Source organism: Tursiops truncatus, chromosome 17 (genome assembly GCF_011762595.2).
Source record: "Tursiops truncatus isolate mTurTru1 chromosome 17, mTurTru1.mat.Y, whole genome shotgun sequence".
NCBI classification, from domain to species: Eukaryota; Metazoa; Chordata; class Mammalia; order Artiodactyla; family Delphinidae; genus Tursiops; species Tursiops truncatus.
This window is the reverse complement of record NC_047050.1, coordinates 77,678,325-77,688,757: the sequence shown is the minus strand read 5'-3', so window position 1 is coordinate 77,688,757 and position 10,433 is coordinate 77,678,325. Positions and strand designations below refer to the sequence as shown.

At 45.8% G+C, this 10,433-nt stretch overlaps 1 pseudogene; it reads right to left on the bottom strand.

Annotated features, from left to right (window-relative positions):
* Positions 1 to 5,247: 5,247 nt before the first annotated feature.
* Positions 5,248 to 5,550, bottom strand: LOC117308713 (HIG1 domain family member 1A, mitochondrial pseudogene; annotated as a pseudogene).
* Between the last annotated feature and the right edge of the window lie 4,883 nt (positions 5,551 to 10,433).

Here is a 10,433-nt window from a genome sequence, read left to right as displayed (position 1 = left end):
CGGGAGGGAAACAGGGTGGGCTGGGAGGGGAGAAGGCTTGAGGGCTTGCCGGTTTGCACCTGGCCGGACAGGAGGAGCAGGGTGAGAGGTGTGTGGCCGGGATGCAGTGGTGGGATGGGCAGTGCCCCAAACGGTGAGGTCCCTAAGTGGGAGGCTGGTCTGGTCCATTCCCAGAGCACCTGGGCTGCGGGGAGCCTCAGTGGGCCTTGGTTTGGGAGCCTGCAGGTCAGGAGGTGAGCTCGCTGTGGGGGAAGGAGGGTGAAATCCTGCGGGGAAGTGAGCATGCAGAGCCGGAGCCGGAGCCTGCGGCACTCAGCAGCTGAGAATCAGGGGAGGGCTGGGGAGGGCTGGGTGACTGCTGAGGGCAGCACGGAAGTGGGGAGAATGAAGGAAAAGAAGGCCAGCAGAGACTCGGTGAGTGGGACCTTCCAAGAAGCACGTGGAAGGGCCTGCGCCGGCAGAAGTGGCAACGGATGACGGACAGACACTTGGAGATGATGTTAGAAATGGCAAATTCAGAGGGAAGTGAGAGCAGGGCACAGTCAGCGGGGAAGTGTCTCGCCCACCGACACAGTGCGGGGGATGGAGTGCACTTCTGGGTGGCCTGGACGCTCCCTGAGGCCCCTTGAGGGAATCACCCACGGGAGGCTAATCCTTTTTCTTCGTGTGTCACCTGTGCCTTGAGGGAGCCGTCCCATTCCCACACTCCCTCCACTCTGGACTCGGGCAGTGCTGTGTGCTCTTTGACACACAAGGCAATTCAACAGGGACTAGATTTACTGAGCAGCAGTTGTGTGCCATACACCGTGCTGGGTATCCAGGTGGCCATGGTGGCATCACAAGCATTACAGAGAATTACAGTAAGTGGAGCACACAGATCGACAAACAGACAGCGACCACACAGTGGGCGAGGGCTTTGCTGGGGAAGCCGAGGCAAAGGGCATCTAGCCCTGGCTGGGGGTCAGGGGTGCGCCCCAGGGGAATGACTTCTGAAGACCTAAACCCTGGAAGGAGCCAGCCAGGTTAGAGGAATATCGGGTGGGGAAAGGGAGGGGAAGGTACAAAGACCCAGAGTCAAGGGAGTTTGGGGCAGCTGAAGTGTACAGAGCAGGGACAAGAGACGGGGAGGCCGGGCAATCGTCAAGGCCCTGAGGCCCCGTCAGACAGCCTGGACTTTATCCTGGGTGCTGGGTGCTGGGTGGAGGGGCGGGCAGTGCTTGTCACCCAAGGGGGCTGTCCATTTGCAAGTGCGTGTGGGCTTTCTCGTGTCACACGGACGGTGGGGTGTCAGTACCAAAAATGCTAAGCCCTCCTGCGCTGTGCTGGGCGGTCCAGCACCACATTTTTTCTGCCCAAACGCAGGAGTGTCTCTGTTAGAAACACTGCGTCTTCAATGGGCAGCCAACAAAGAGTATTTTAGTTTCCAAACGTTCGTTTTTAATCTTGTTGTTAATTTAAAATTTTGTTACCTTGTGGTCAGAGAGCAAAATTGTTACAATATTGTTCCATGTAGCTGCCATTTCTTTCATTTCGACTGTTGGATACTCTGCCCTTCTGTGCATGTACCACAGTTTATACATCCATAATCTTGTCTGTGGACGTCTGAGTTGCTTACAGGTTTTCGCTAATACGAACAAAGACACTGTGAACGTTCTTATACGTGTCCCCAGGCATACAAGTGCAAAAATTTATGTTGGGCATACCTAGGAGTAGAATTCTGGGTTGTAGAAATGTAAGTTTCCAACTTCACAAGATAATGTCAAATTGATTTGCTAACTGGCTTGCTCACCAGCAAAGCTCAAGTGATCCTGTTGCTATGTATCTTCTCCAACGCTTGGTATTGTCAGAATTCTTGATTTTTTTTTTTCCCATTGGATGGATGGTACTGGTATCTCATTGTAGTCTTGGTTTCATTCAGCCAGTGCCAGCCACTGCTTTACGACTAGACTTGCATCCTCTTGATAATTTATAAATTTATTTATTTTATTTTTGGCTGCGTTGGGTCTTCGTCGCTGTGCGTGGGCTTTCTCTAGTTGCAGCGAGCGGGGGCTACTCTTCGTTGCGGTGCGCCGGCTTCTCATCACGGTGGCTTCTCTTGTTGCAGAGCACGGCTTCTAGGCACGCGGGCTTCAGTAGTTGTGGCTCGCGGGTTCTAGAGCGCAGGCTCAGTAGTTGTGGCGCACAGGCCCAGTTGTTCCGCGGCATGTGGGATCTTCCCGGACCAGGGCTCGAATCCGTGTCCCCTGCATTGGCAGGTGGACTCCCAACCACTGCACCACTGGGGAATCCCCCCTTGATAATTTCTGAGGTTAACAGGTCATCCATCATATGTTTCATGGCCATTTCTCTTACTCTTCTGTGAGATACACACTGCAGTGTCCATCGGGGGATCTTCTTAGTCCACTAAATCCCCAGCCCCATCTGTAAGATGACCAAGGGCCACCCTTGGCAACCATCTGCTCAGATGTGCAGGAAATACAGTTGGCCAGCAGGGGAGCTACATCTTCTTTTTCTGAAGGAATCATGGAGCGATTTTTACAGCCATCAAGGCTACATCTTTGGACCCACAGGTGACAGCTCACACGCAAGGGGATGAGATTCATGCTGGGCAGGGCTTCCAAACCTTACGCCTCACAGGAGCCATATATCTTGTGACAGTTGCATAGGTGTAGCTTCCAGCGTCTCCACAAGAGACGTGCTCTGCTTCAAGAGTCACTGTCCTCCAGGAAGCCAGAGTTATGGCTTCTCTCAGGCGTTCATAGTTCATTTCTAGTTCCTGCCTGTCCACATCGTGCATCTTCTAATAGGGGCGATTGTTACCGTAAGCAGTGTTGCCTAGTTAAATTGTTGACATTCTACCTTTATCTGGTTACCAGGGGAACATAGCTAGACAATTAACCAAAGGGCAAATTCTCAAGCAGAAGAGGAAGCGGTTTTGTTATACTTTTGCCTACATTCATTTAAAAATATCAACTCTATCAAGGTGTAATTCTCGTGCAATAAAATGTACCCATTTTAAGCATACAATCTGATGAGTTTTGACAAACCTGTATACCATGTGAGCACCACTGCAACAGGGTATAGAATTTTTCTATTACCCCAAAGTTTCCCCGTGCCTTTTCCTAGCAATTCTCACCTCCCATCCCTGGTCCTAATAGATTAGTCTTCTCTGGAGTAGTAATCATACAGTATATGTTCTTTTGTGTTTGCATGGTGTTTTTGAGATCCGCCCTTGTGGTTGTGTGTGTTACTAGTTTGTTCCTTTTTTATGGCTAAGTAGTATTCTGTTACGTGACTATCACGATTCGTTTATTCCTTTACCCGTCGATGGGCATTTCAGTCATTCCTATTTTTGGTAATTATGAATAAAGCTGCTATGAACACGTGTATAAATCTTGGTTAAAAATCTAGGAGTAGAGCTGCTAGATCATATGGTAAATATGTATTATAAAGTACCAGATTGTTTTCCAAAGTGGTTATGCCGCTTTGCTTTTCCACCAGCAGTAAATGAGAGTTCCAGCTGCTCTACATCCTTGCCAGTATGTTAGTGTAAATCTTTAAATCTCAGCTATTCTAGTGAATGTAGAGTGGCATCTCATGGTGGTTTTAATTTGCATGTCCTTGATGGCTAATGATTTTGGAAATAATTCATGTGCTTACTGGCCATTTCTATATCTTCTTTTATGAGGTTCCTGAAATCTTTTGCCCATTTAAAAAAATTAGGTTGCCTGTCTTCTAATTATGAAGTTGTAAAAGCACTTGTATGTCTGGATACAAATTCTTTGCCAAATATATGTATTGAAAATATTTTCTCCAAGTTGTGCCTTGTCTTTTCATTTCCTTTTTATTTATTTATTTACTTATTTATTTGGTTGCATTGGGTCTTAGTTGCAGCAAGCAGGCTCCTTATCTGGGGTTCGAGGGCTCCTTAGTTGTGGCAGACGGACTCCTTAGTTGCAGCATGCATGTGGGATCTAGTTCCCGGACCAGCGGTCGAACCTGGGCCCCCTGCATTGGGAGTGTGGGGTCTTAACCACTGCGCCACCAGGGCATTTCCTTTTGAAGAGCAAAAGGTTTTAAGTTTATCCAAAAAAATGTGTTAAATGGTCTGTGCTTTTTGTGTCCTATCTAAGAAATCTGCCTACTCTAGGGCCATGAAGATATTCACCTACATTTTCATGTCGAAGTTTTTGTAATTTCAGTTTTTACATTTAGGTCTATGATCCATTTTAAGTTAATTTTTGTGTATGACGTGAGGTAAGGGTTGAGGTTGTTCTTCTTTAATATTGATATCTAATTTTTCCATTATCATTTTTAAAAGAAATATGTGTAGGTCTGTTTCTCTATTCTCTAGGTCTGTAGGTCTCTAGGTCTGTAGGTCTCTATTCTCTATTCTGTTCCACTGATCTATATGTCCCTCCTTAGGACAGTATCACACTGTCTTGATTATTATAGCCTTAGAGTGAATTTTGAAATCAGGTCTTCCAACTTTTTTCTTCTTTTTCAAAATTCTTTTGGCTTTTCTAATTCTTTTGCATTTCCATATAAATTTTTTAAAGTATTTTTCATTTACCTTTGCATTAGCACTTAAAATACACACTTCTATTTCAAAATGCCATTTAAAAATTATTCTAATATAACAGCAGCAAACTATAATTCTGCAATTACAAAAGAGCTAAACGGGGATCTATAGTTAAGTTATTCTCATGTTTACAACTATGATTCTGAAACAGATACTACTTCAAAGCAGCTGTTACCAGCTCTTTAGGTTTGGTTTAAAAACACACACATAGTTGCTGGGAGGTTTATAATGTTGTATTCCGTGCACTGTTCTGAAAGGGTTCTTCAAGAGCCAGCCAGACCTTAAAAACAGTACTCAGTCCACAAGGCAGTCAGAAAGAGTTAAATTAAATGGGGTAGATAGGACTCCTCCATTACATCAAAAGCATATGACATTCTGCAGCGACGGGGAGCATGTTGTCCTCTTTACAACTAATTTTATCAGAAGAGTTTAAGAAGGTGGACATTGTACCACTATCAAGTGCATTTAAAAGTGACATGTTTTTGTGCTAATCTGACTCCCCTGAATGACCTATAGCTAGTGAACTAGTCACTAGGCAAATCAAGCCTGCAAGAAAGGAAGCCAGTATTCAAATTACCATGTTATTGTCTGACCCGCAGAATTTATTTTCAACATAAACATATAACCTCAATATGAGATGTCTAACTAAAGCAAGCGCCACCGAGACCAAGACAGCATCTCCTCTTCCAAGGTTTAGGTTTTGCCCAGAATTCTCAATACATGGAATAGCCCATACCAAGAGCCACTGCTCCCACAACAAAGCCTTGGGCTGCCACACGCATGTGGATCAGGTGAACAGACATTTTAGTATTGCCCCTGCTCTTCAATTTATATAATCCATACGCAGCGATTGCTGCAAAACCTGCCATTGCAATGGGGACAAATGGTGCCTCTCTAGCTTTTTGGATGAGTTTAAATCCCTGATCTTCATCATATGAAGAAAGAGAAACATCTGTGTCACTTGACATAGTGATTGAAGAATAGACACCTGCACGACACCGCAGGCTCCAACCGGCTTCTCTCCATATAAATTTAAGGTGTTTGTCAATGTCTACGATAAAGCCTGCTAGGTTTTTTTTTTTTTTTTTTTTTTTTTTTTTTTTTTTTTGCGGTACGCGGGCCTCTCACTGCTGTGGCCTCTCCTGTTGCGGAGCACAGGCTCCAGACGCGCAGGCTCAGTGGCCATGGCTCACAGGCCCAGCCGCTCCGCGGCATGTGGGATCTTCCCAGACCGGGGCACGAACCCGTGTCCTCTGCATCGGCAGGCGGACTCTCTGCCACTGCGCCACCAGGGAAGCCCACCTGCTAGGATTTTGACTGGGATTGTGTTGAACTTCTAGATCAATTTGTGAAGACTTGCCATCAGTATTGAGTCTGAGGCGCGAATTTGGTACATTCCTCTATTTATTTAGGTCTTCTAAAATTTCTCTCAGAAGTGTTTTGTAGTTTTCAGTAGACAGGCATTGCACATATTTGTTTAGTTTATCACTGTGAAGAAAAGAGTTAACGCAGCAGGCCTGAGACTGCTGTCCTTAGAAAGGTCTGCTTGGAACACAGGCAGGAGTGGCAGCTGCCCCCTCTCCCCGGGGTATGCAACCCTTAGAGATTGCCTCAGAGCCCCCTCCCAGCCAGCGGGGAGATGGACCCCTCCCTTGCTCAGTGCCTCCTGGGCGGGGCCCCTCACCCCAGGGGGTCTATATATACATTTTGTAAGCCCACCCTTCCCGTGCTGCATGCATGCTATACTCTAGAGCCAAAGTATAGCCTTCCCCCTGTAGCCTCTGCCCTGCCTCCTCCTGCTGGGGTTGGGGCGGTGACTGAAGTGTCATCCTAGGTGGATTTTGTGGAGGTGGGAAGCGGGGCATTGAGACTCTAAAGCAATAGTCAATCCTCAGATACCATCAGTAGATTTGGAACTGCATTTATGTTTTATTTTATATGCATGTATTTTAGGGCTGTAGATTTACTTTCCTAATTTGTTTTCCATCGCTTATTCCTGAGCACACAATGATAATAATCGATTTATACATCACCTTTTTGACTTTTCAAAGCCCTTTTACAACTATCGGCATTTTCCTCACCCCGGCCTTTGCCAGTAGCGTTATCTTTTCTGAGAGACCAGAGGTTGAGAGAGTTCGAGTGTGAGCTAGGACTAGAGAAACTTGGACCTCCCACGCAAGGCTGGGAGGCAGAAGTTTGGCTGAATGAGTGTTAGTTCCACACGGGGCGGGTGGGCGGGCGGGACACTTAAAACCTGCAGTTACTGAATCCCTTCCCCAGGCGGGTCCAGCCGCAGCTACAGGGGTGCAAGCCCTGCTCTGTCCTTAGGCCTTATGGATAAGGGAGCGTGAACTATCGAAATCCTCACCTCCCTTTTTTTCTTTTCTTTTTGTTTGGATGTTTTCACAGGTCTCACTTATACCAAAGGGAAAGAATCTTCATTAAAGTCCATATTTCTTCAAAAAAAAAAAAAGAAAAAAGAAAAGTCTGCTTGGCCTTGGTTGTCATCTGGAAATTTGATTTCGGGAGAGTTCCCATAATCCTCAGAACTGATAAACTGCTAAGAATGGCTCACTGTGCCTAAGCTGTTGGTTCAGACAACATGGCTCATGCTCAGCTTCTGAGTTCCTTCTGGGAGTCTGGAATTTTGGTACCTGCTAGGCAGAGGGTGCCTGTATGATCAGCCCCCTATGAGAACCTTGGGTGCTGAGTCTCTAATAATCTTCCTTGACAGACAGCATTGCACGTGTGTGGTCCCAACTCATTGCTCAAGGAATTAATTTCGTCCTGTGTGACTCCACAGGGAGAAGACTGTTGAAAGCTTGTGCCGGGTTTCCTTCACATTTGGCCCCCTGAGTCTATTTTCTGTGCTGATTTTGCTTTATATCCTTTCTCTGTATAAATCGTAGCTGTAAGCAAGAGTATATGCTGAATCCCCTGAATTGTCAAACCTGGGAGTGGTCTTAGGGAGCCTCTGCCATAATCCCTAAGCGTTTTTAAAAAATAATTGATTAATTAATTTTAATTTTGGGCTGTGTTGGGTCTTCATTGCTGCACACGGGCTTTCTCTAGTTGCGGCGAGCGGGGGCTACTCTTCATTGCAGTGCGCAGGCTTCTCATTGTGATGGCTTCTCTTGTTTTGGCTTCTAGGCGCGCAGACTTCAGTAGTTGTGGCACATGAGCTGAGTAGTAGTTGTGACTTGCGGCCTTTAGAGCACAGGCTCAGTAGTTGTGGCGCACGGGCTTAGCTGCTCCGTAGCATGTGGGATCTTCCTGGGCCAGGGCTCGAATCCGTGTGCCCTGCATTGGCGGGCGGATTCTTAACCACTGCGCCACCAGGGAAGACCTATTTATCCATTATAAATGTAATAGTTTGCATCTACCAACCCCAAACTCCCAGTCTATCCCTCTCCCCCACCCCCACTTGGCAACCACAAGTCTATTCTCTATGTCTGTGAGTCTGTTTCTGTTTTGTAGATAAGTTCATTTGTGTCATATTTTAGATTCCTCATATAAGTGATATCATATGGTATTTGTTGTTCTCTGTCTGACTTCACTTAGAATTATAATCTCTAGGTCCACCGATGTTGCTACAAATGACATTATTGCATTCTTTTTTATGGCTGAGTGATATTCCACTGTATAAGTGTATCACATCTTCTTTATCCATTCATCTGTCAGTGGACACAGGTTGCTTCCATGTCTTGGCTATTGTGAATAGTGCTGCTATGAATGTTGGGGTGCATGTATCTTTTCTTTTCTTTTTTTTTTTTTTGCAGTATGCGGGCCTCTCACTGTTGTGGCCTCTCCCGTTGCGGAGCACAGGCTCCGGACGCACAGGCTCAGCGGCCATGGCTCACGGGCCTAGCTGCTCTGCGGCATGTGGGATCTTCCCGGACCGGGGCACGAACCTGCATCCCCTGCATCGGCAGGCGGACTCTCAACCACTGTGCCACCAGGGAAGCCCCTATCTTTTCGAATTAGAGTTTTCTCTGGATATATGCCCAAGAGTGGGATTGCAGGATCGTATGATAACTCTGTTTTTAGTTTTTTAAGGAACTTCTGTACTGTTTTCTATAGTCACTGCACCAATTTACAGTCCCATCAACAGTGTAGGAAGGTTCCCTATTCTCCACACCATTTCCAGCATTTATTATTTGTAGACTTTTTAATGATGCCCATTCTGACTGGTGTGAGATGATACCTCACTGTAGTTTTGATTTGCATTTCTCTAATATTAGCAATGTTGAGCATCTTTTCCTGTGCCTGCTGGCCATCTATATGTCTTCTTTTTTTTTTTTGCGGTACGCAGGCCTCTCACTGTTGTGGCCTCTCCCTTTGCGTAGCACAGGCTCCGGACGCGCAGGCTCAGCAGCCATGGCTCACGGGCCCAGCCACTCCGCGGCATGTGGGATCATCCCGGACCGGGGCACGAACCCGTGTCCCCTGCATCGGCAGGCGGACCCTCAACCACTGCGCCACCAGGGAAGCCCTTCTCTCTCTTTTTTTTAGAAATTTATTATTTATTTATTTATTTATTTTTGGCTGCGTTGGGTCTTCGTTGCTGTGCGTAGGCTGTCTCTAGTTGCGGCCAGCAGGAGCTACTCTTCTCTGGGGTGTGCGGGCTTCTCACTGTGGTGGCTTCTCTTGTTGCGGAGCATGGGCTTTAGGCGCACGGGCTTCAGTAGTTGTGGCACGCCAGCTCAGTAGTTGTGGCTCAAGGGCTCTAGAGCACAGGCTTAGTAGTTGCGGTGCACAGGCTTAGCTGCTCCTCGGCATGTGGGATCTTCCCGGACCAGGTCTCAAACCCGTGTCCCCTGCACTGGCAGGTGGATTCTTAATCACTGCATCACCAGGGAAGTCCCCTATATGTTCTCTTTGGATAAATGTCTATTTATATCTTCTGCCCATTTTTTGACTGGATTGTTTGAGTTGTATGAGTTGTTTCTATATTTTGGAAGTAAAGCCCTTGTCGGTCGCATCATTTGCAAATGTTTTCTCCCATGCCGTAGGTTGTCTTTTTGTTTTGTTTATGGTTTCCTATGCTGTGCAGAAGCTTATAAGTTTGACTAGGTCCCATTTGTTTATTTTTGCTTTTATTTATTTGGCCTTGGGAGACCTAAGAAAACATTACTATGAGTTATGTCAGAGAACGTTTTGCCTATGTTCTCTTCTAGGAGTTTTATGGCGTCATGTCTTATATTTAAGTCTTTAAGCCATTTTGAGTTTATTTTTGTGTATGGTGTGAGGGACTGTTCTAACTTCATTGATTTATATACAGCTGTCCAGCATTCCAAGCACCACTTGCTGAAGAGACTGTCTTTTTCCCATTGTATATTCTTGCCTCCTTTCTCTAAGATTAATTGACTGTAGGTGTGCGTGTTTCTTTCTGGGCTATCTATTCTGTTCCATTGATCCATACATCTGTTTTTGTCCCAGTACCACTCTGTTTTGATCACTGTTGCTTTGTAGTATGGTCTGAAGTCTGGGAGGCTTATGCCTCCTGCTTTGTTCTTTTTCTTCAGGATTGCTTTGGCAATTCTGGGTCTTTTATGATTCCATATAAATTTTAGGATTGTTTTTTCTAGTTCTGTGAAAAACGTCATGGGTAATTTGATAGGGATCACATTAAATCTGTCGATTGCTTTGAGTAGTATGGCCATTTTAACAATATTAATTCTTCCAGTCCAAGAACATGGCATATGTTCCCATTTCTTTGAATCATCTTCAGTTTCCTTTATCAGTGATTTATAGTTCTCAGCATATAAGTCTGTCACCTCCTTGGTCAGGTTTATTCCTAAGTTTTTTTTTTAATGGGGTTTTTAAAGGGATTGCTTTTTTACTTTCTCTT